This window comes from Rattus rattus, chromosome X (assembly GCF_011064425.1).
Source record: "Rattus rattus isolate New Zealand chromosome X, Rrattus_CSIRO_v1, whole genome shotgun sequence".
In the NCBI taxonomy this organism is placed as follows: Eukaryota; Metazoa; Chordata; class Mammalia; order Rodentia; family Muridae; genus Rattus; species Rattus rattus.
In genome coordinates, this window is record NC_046172.1 from 54,771,299 (window position 1) to 54,780,018 (window position 8,720).

Sequence of the window (8,720 nt, forward strand, 5' to 3'; positions counted from 1 at the left end):
GTAGCAGAGGATGGGCCTTGTTGGGCACCAATAGTAGGAAAAGCCCTTAGTTCTGCTAAGGCTGGATGCCCCAGTGCAGGGGAATATCAGGGAGGGGAGGCAGAAAGGAGTGGGTGGATGGGTAGGGGAACACCCTCATAGAAGAAGGGGGAGGGGGATGGGATAGGGGGTTTATGGATAGGAAACCGGAAAAGGAGATAACATTTGAAATGTAAATAAATTAAAAAAATTCAAGAAAATAAAAGAAAAAAAGGAGGGTTCTCTAAATGAACAAAACTGATATAAAGTATATATCTATATATAAATGGTTTCAGGATGTGGTCAGAGTAACATGGCTGTCTGACAACAGAAAGATTAAGAATCAGGTAATTGTCCCGCTCACAAAATCCCATTGTCTCTGCTGTCCAAATCTCACTGGACTGGAGGATTCCTAAAGGCCTGTGTAGCTTACACAGTCCTAGAATCTTAACATGATGGAGTATTTGGAGAAGTTAAGCTTTACTAATGAGAACGAGGAAAAGCCTGACAAAAACAATGCAGTTTCCTTTTTTCCATGTCTTTTTATGTTGACTGCAAAGAGAAGCTGTGGCCCAGATGTGTAAATCTTCCTGATTCAGAAACATGATTAAGAAAACTCCTATGGGGTTGTGGGATTTAGCTCAGTGGTAGAGCACTTGCCTAGGAAGCATGCGTCCCTGGGTTGATCCCCCAGCTCAGGGGGAAAAAAAAAAAAAAAAAAAAAGAAACTCCCCTGGAAGCTGTCGGTTAGTTTTAGTAGTCAGATTACCAATGATCAGCCATCATAACCTACCATGCATATGGGTTGGTAGAATTAGTATTGTGTAGATGACCATTCTGGCAAAAGCTATTTACAGTACTGCTCTAATACCAAAATCAGGTATGTGATGCAATCTCAATAAAAATGCAAATGGCACTTCATTAAAAATAGAAAACAAAGGAATATGAAATTTAAATAGAAGTATAGAAGACATTTGTAACAAAACAATCCTTCTCCCCAAACAGAAACATTGAGTATCTCAAAAACAAACGACAACAAAAATGTTAGAAAATTACCCATGATTACCTATCAGATTTCAAACTGTATTTCAGAGCAATAGCAATTTAAAGAATAAGATTAAACTGAAGAGGAATCACACAGAATGGGAGGGAATCTTTTCCAGCCATATATCTGATAGAAGACAAAGTACTTCTTGTGTACAACGAAGGAGGGAAGGAGGAAGGAATGAAGGGAAGAAGGGAAGGAGGAAGGAAGAAGGAAACAAATGACCCAATAAAAACTTGACTACAGATTTGAACAAAGATCTCAAGAAATACAGTTTAATAAATCTTGAAAATGTGCGATAATAAATTAGCAATTATAAAATGCAAATTAAAACTACTTTGAGATGTCATCTTTTCCAGCAAGAATGTTAAGATCATGAAAACAACTGACAACAAATTCTGACAATGATGCGAGACAATGGGAACCCACACTCACGGTTGCGATTGCAAACTGGGACAGCCACTTTGGAAGTCAGTGTAGAGAATTCTCGAGCAGCTCAATATAAACTGCCATACGACCTTGACATACTCCTTGACATGTGCCGAAAGGCCTGCATGCTCAGCTAAGCTCCTTGCTATTCTATTCATGACGTCTAGAAACAAAATCTAAAAGTCCTTCATCTGTTGAATGGATGACAAAAATGTGCTACATACATAATACACTTCTATTGAGCTGTAAAGAAAAATGAAATCTGCAAGTAAATGGGAAAAAATGGAAATTGTTATACTAAGTGAAGTAACCCTGATCCCAAAAGACAAACACCACATGTTCTCTTACTTGCGTATAGTAGCTCGGAACATTTAGGTTTGAGTCCATAACCTGAAGTAACTACTAAAGACAGGAAGGCAAAAAAATGGGATAGTGGAGGGAGGGAGAATGAGTGGCTCTACAGAAGGATATAGCAAGATATTAGTGGTATGAAGCAGTAGAGTTTGAAAACTGGGGGTGTACCTTCACTGGGTAGACATTAACATGATACCGAGGAAAGTGGAGAAAAAAGAAATAACACTAAGAATGTTTGAAAACCAGGAAACATAATTTTGTTTAAGCACACATGTTAAAATGGAGTTACACTACTGTTTTAGGATTACTGTTGCTGTGATGAAACATCATGACCAACAGCAGTTTGGGGAGGAAAGTATTTATTTGGCTTGCATATCCCGAATCACATTCCACTGAAGGAAACCAAGATAGGAATTTAAACCAGGTAGGAAGCTGGAGATAGGAACTTATGCAGAGACCATGGAGGAAGGCTGCCTATTGGCTTTCTCCTTGTGATTTGCTCAGCCTGTTTTCTTATATCATCCATGACCACCAACCCACAATGTGCTGGGCATTCCCCCCCCCCATCAATCACTAATTAAGAAAATGCCTTACAGGCTTACCCTACAACAAAATCATATGTGGGGAAATTGTCAGTTGAAGTTCCCCCCTTTCAGATGACTTCATCCTGTGTCAAGTTGACATAAAACTAGCCAACACAACCACACAAGGTGATCAAACTTCCCATAAGAGCCACAGACTATCTAACAAAAACCCGAGTCAAGACTGATAACCATTTTGAATTGTTCATCAAAAAGGTTCAAGAGTTACCCTCCAAACAATATCAGCTACAGCCACTGGTTTTGGTTACCTCCCAGAACTTGAATGTAAGACTGTATTGCTTATCCACCACACCTCTCTCACACAAATTTAGAGGAATCTGACTGGAACTGACCTGTTAACCTCTTGTCTCAGGATTAACTTTCACAGCATTGGGAAGTACTATGCAAACGCCAAGAGAGAAACATTTGTCCTACCTAACTATAAAGCCTATGAACCACAATGATGACTGGTCTTGAAAGATAGCCCCAGTGGTGTAATAGTAGCCATTTACCGTAGAGGTAGCCAATAGCTATCAAAATGGCCACAGACGCCTCAATAAGAGGGAATTCGTGCCTGGCACTGTAAACCTAAACAACACAACTACCCATGGCTGGAGAAATCTCTATAGAAAAACCTATGAATTTCACTTTCGTAAACCTGTATAATTCCTAATAGCATTATAAATACTTAGGTTACACCTACAAGTAAATATAACACACATATGTGGCCATGGAATGGGGAATCTCAAACTGTTCATCTACAAAACAACCCCTACACCAGGACACCTACTTTGAGATGACATTTTCTTTATATGACCCCTACACCAGGACACCTACTTTGAGATGACATTTTCTTTATATGACAGGGAAGCTATACCCATAAAATCTCAACGATATAGTTATCTAAAGAAGACCAGCACAATGATACCAGTCAGCATGATGATAAGTGTGGTGAAATTTCACAAAGATCTAAATGAAGTGATACAGGCAATCAGTGGTTGATGAGAAAAGATAATCAGTTTTCTCCAAGGGTGATGCCACCAATAAATAATCTGACCTCAATCCCAGGTGGTCTTTGCTAAACATATGTACATACCACCAACACTAAATGGATGCTACAAGTTGAATTTGTATATAAATATGTGTGTTTGTACAGATTATATATGTAATAATAAAGTTATCATTTGACTTCAAAATGTACACAGTGGCATGCATGCCTCCCGCCTTCATGCATATGCACATAATAATAATAAATGCTCTAAATTTAGTAACTTAAAGGAAATGGGATAATTTAACAAACTTTATCTGAACATTAATTTCTTTTTTTCCAATTACTGTAGAAAAGGGAGCCATCCCTCAGTAATCTAAGGTGGCTTCAACTCTCTTATTTTATTTTATTTTTCTTGTATATTTTATGTATTTACATTTCAGATGTTATCCCCTTTCTCTCTCCCATACCCCTCCCTTTTCCCCTGCTTCTATGAGGATGCTCCCACTCCCACATACCCATGAACATGAATTTCTTACCAGTGAATGTTACCAATATAAAAACACAAATTAATGTAGATAATATATAAATAGAAATATTAATAATAAATATAAGTATTTAAAGAACCAAATAGTTTGTGCCATTTGGATACTATTTAATTATTTCTATGTCTTTATATAGTGTATGCTTTCAAGATGTAAAGTAATATAATGCGGTTTTGAAAGACACAAAGTTTATCTCATTGGCTGATAAGGTTCTGCGAGACTGTGCAGATATCAACTTCTTGATATATTTTGGTTTTTGTTTTAGATCAGACCTCACTATATACCCCAGACTGTCTTGGAGTTTGCTATATAAATCGGATTTGTCTTGAACTCAGATTTGTCTGCTTCCCAGGTACCTAGAGTTAAGGCATGTGCCTTCACCCAGGACAAAACTTAGTTTTTAAATGACCTATATATGTATGTGTTTATTTACTTAATTATGCATTTATGATATCATTGCTCTGTGCCCATATATACCTGCATGCCAGAAGAGGGTACTAGATCCCTTTATAGGTGGTCATGAGCCACCATGTGGGTGCTGGGAAATTGAACTCAGGACCTCTGGAAAAATAGTCAGTACTCTTAACCACTGATTCATCTCTCCAGCCCAAATGATCAATTTTTTAAATGGACAAACTATCTTGAAAAACTTGATTTGAAGGAAATGAAGAGCATACGTATAGAGCCACTAATTTTATATTTTAATACAGTGAACTTAATTAAAATTTTATTTTAAAATGTAAGATTTTAGGTTAATTATGATTATTATTAATACTTAACAACATATCCACTGCTATTACATTTAGAGCAAGTTTACCAAGACTTAATGTTTTTACTTCTTGGGATTGTATGTCCTATATCACTTGTTATGAAATGTTAATTCAAAGAAAAAGAACTATGACAAACATATATATCCATTATTTTGTATGTACCACAGCCTTAAATAAAAATCTTATTTTTATCAGTTTTAATCAATTATATTCCTATAAAAGAAATCCATAGAGTTTAATCTAACAAAAGAATGTTTTTAGATTTGTTTTTATTTTATCTGTGTTTCATTTGCATGTATGTCTATGCACTATGTGCATACCTGGTACCTTAAAGGTCAAAAGAAGACTCAGATCCCCAGGAACTGGAGTTATAAGTGGCTGTTTGGGACAAGTGGCTCTTTGTGTGTTCTGGGAAGGAAACCCAAGGTCCTCTATAAGAATAATAAATGTTTTGAAATATTGAGCCATCTTTAAAACTAAGGATTTCTAATAAACCATAGAGTTATTTAACCAATATAAAAGCACTTTTACCCATTATTTATATTACCTGTTACAGTCTTAAAAATTAAAAAATGTTTAATAACTTTCTGTTTCTTTAGACCTGTTTTAGATAGAATTTCTTATCAAAATCTATTATTTTAAGATTAATTTTATGACTTAATGAATCTTTTATGACTCCAATTAGTTTTTTTATATAAACAACCTTTTAAGGTTCATTAATACATTTAATAGACTACAATATACTATTGTAATAAATTGTAAAAGTCAAGAGTACCTAAGTTTGTATGGCAGTATGAATTTTTCAGACCTTTTAAAAGATCCCCAAACCACTCAAGTCTACGTGTATGCACATTTATAGTGAAGACCCCGAGGAGGACCTTTTCAGAGAGACCCAAGTCACTCGAGGAACCACTAATCAATAGAGGGTTTATTAAAATTATAGGTACCCTGCAGGCTCTGAGACTCTTGGGAGGACTTGTGTGCCCAGCAACTCAGCATGGGACTTTTATAGGGTTTGGGGAAGCAGTAGCGGGCGTACAGAAGCAGATGCATAGGGGGATTGGTGGATTTAAACGAGGCATAGACATGTTCACATATGATTGGTTATTTCACAAGATGAGGTAATAAGGTATTACACACACATTGGCAGGTTTGAATCATATCAATGAAGTTGTAACATGGTAAAAGATGCGTGCGGGCTGGGGCGTCCTGAAATGTCGGGGGCTGGGGATTTATCCCTTCCTGCCAGATCCGTCAGATACTCTAGTCTGTTCTGTATTCTTTCCTTTATGGTCTGTTAGTTTTAACGGTGACTCGGCCTAGGTATCTGGGCGTGCTGGGCTCGTTCAAGCCTGTTGCAGCTCTGAGTTAAGACTCATGGGGGGGAGGGGGTCTTTCAATAGTTAGTTTACTAAAAACATTTTTATTGCACAAGTAAAAGGAAAAACATGAAGTATGACTATAGGTTTTGTTACTAAATTATTCTGGGAAGTTTTAGGGGTAAGTTGCATACTACCCCTTGATGTCTGAACATCAAATGTCAAATAAAAAATTACATGAACATAATTATGAACTTACTTTAATATTAACCAAGTAAAAATTATTTTGTGACTATCATTGGAGAGAACAAGATTAATGCTTGAGGAATCAGGAAGATACTTTTTACTTTTTATCTGCCAGAATACTGGGTACTCTCAGTCCTGTAAGGTAACCATGCCAGAGATTGGTCCCATCTTTAAATTATCATTCTGATCTTATTAAACCTTTGTGATGATGCTATCGCCACCATATATATATATGGGTCTCTTGTGGGGTGTTATAATTCCAAACAGTGGTTTCCTGATCTGGGAGGTCCAATATACTGGGTAAATGTAATGGCTGCATCTTATTTACTTCTTCACAAATTCTCTGTTTTGCCCCAATTGGACAGCAAGCATTGAGGATTAAATAAAAGTCCTTTCATGTTAGGTTATAACCCAAATTTAAGATCTGTAAGTTCCTCGTAAATTATAATAGATCCTCAGAGAAGCTTCCTATCTTCCTCTTGCATTGCTGAAGGTCCCTGATTGAAAAAGAGGTATGCATTCTAATTGTCCAAGAGAGTTCAAGTACTTCCTTTGAAGAGGGAGCTATAAGCATAGAAGTAGATGGTTGATAGGAGGCACTATTTGTGTGCCCCATATGGCTCATTTTCTTTTCTTTTCTTTTCTTTTCTTTTTTGTTCTTTTGTTTATTCTGTATATAACCCCTTGATCTGGAGAGAGACTTGGAGAGGTTTAGATCAGTTCCCTAGATTCTTAGAAAACTGGTCCAGTTAAGGATGATGTTGTATTTTGGCTTCTATCTTTTAGCTTACCTTCTCTGTCGCCCAACTTATATCCAGGACATAAGGTGTTATAATAGAATATTAGTCTCTTTAGATTCTCAGGACCTATCCTTTTCAAATTCTTGAGGATGCATTTAGACATCCAATGGAGCTGAAGGTGAGTTCTATGATAACCCAAAGTGGAAAGACAAGCATCAGAGCCTCTTGAGCACAGTAGGCTCACTTACTTTGAGTCCTCAGGGAAGTTTGATGGTTTGGAATTTTATTTCCCATCATTGTTCTCTAGACAAGTATTAGAGTAGCCCCAGGAAAGTTAGAAATCCTGCTTTTGGTATGGGTAGCTGAACAGAGACATGGTTTATAGCTTATTAAAAACTCTATTCCAACTGGCTGAGACCACACTCAGGTATTCTGCTGTGGCCTCAAGTGTCCAGAACAGGGATTTTAAAGGCAGGATGCACTTCCTGGCATCTTGCTCAGCATCTGCAGGGAGGCTTCACAGAAGTAAGCAGTTTGAAGCAAGGAGTTTTAACAGAAGCTAAGATAAGAGGTTTGCTGGAGGAAGATCTGTACAAACAGGTGGTTTAATAGAAGCTGAGGTAAATTAGCTAAGACATCCTGATGTTTAGAATCCCAGGATAACTTACCATAGGATTCTTAATCAAGGAGATTGGATTCTAGCTAAGCCTGAAATGGCCTCAGCAAGAATACAAGGTGGAGGAACCTCTGCACTGTCTTCCCCTGCCGCAGTCTGACTTCCTAATTCCACTTAACTTGATTTCCACCAAGGTTTCAATCTACTGTGCATACTGTCTTTTCTAAGCTGAAGTTCCACAATTTTGAGATGCTCATTTTGAGATCATCAGAGGAAGAATGAAAGAGTAAGAGTGGGCAAATATTGGCAATTCACAAAAGTCTGTGGGTTTTGTGATTCCTGAGAAATTTAGTAGACTCAAGCTTTTGTGTGGATATCATTGTTTTTCTTAGCACCATCTTGGCCAGCCACCTCCGTATGGGCATTGCCATCTTGCTTGTCTGTGTGACTACATTGTTGTTCTCTGTCTGGAATTTGCAGGCAGCTCCCTGAATCCTCAATACTAGATCACTGTCTATGCACATGGACATTTAATAAATGCAAACCCTCCAGGCAGCTGTATGAAAGCTTGAACTGCATTTTAGGAAGCAATTGGTCAATGGAAACTTCTTTGCCTCAGCTCACATTCCATTAAGGCAGGGAAGAGGGTCCAGACACTAAAACATCTTGAAGGGAGATTTAGTGGGTTACTAAGACATTGTTGGGGGTATAGAGTTTAGTACAAAAGTTATTATCATCATGGCCATACAAACAGATAAAAGCATGTCAAAGGCTCTAAAGAGAGGAAATCTGGGCCCACATAGCAAAAGTGTGGGTCTCTTCTTATCCTTCACATTTGATATTCGCCAAAAGGTCAAGAAGCGATTCTTACACTTTTCAGAGGATGCATATAGTTTCATAGCAAGAGCCACAGCCAGGGTTTCTGACTCAATGCAGGAGACAGGCAAGGGAAGGAGGAGCAGGATGTAGGCCACCAATACCTTCTTTGATGTAAATTCATTTCCAGGGGTGAGAAATCCTGGCACCTGGAAATCTGTTATTTAGATTCTTAGACTGTATCTCAGTAGGG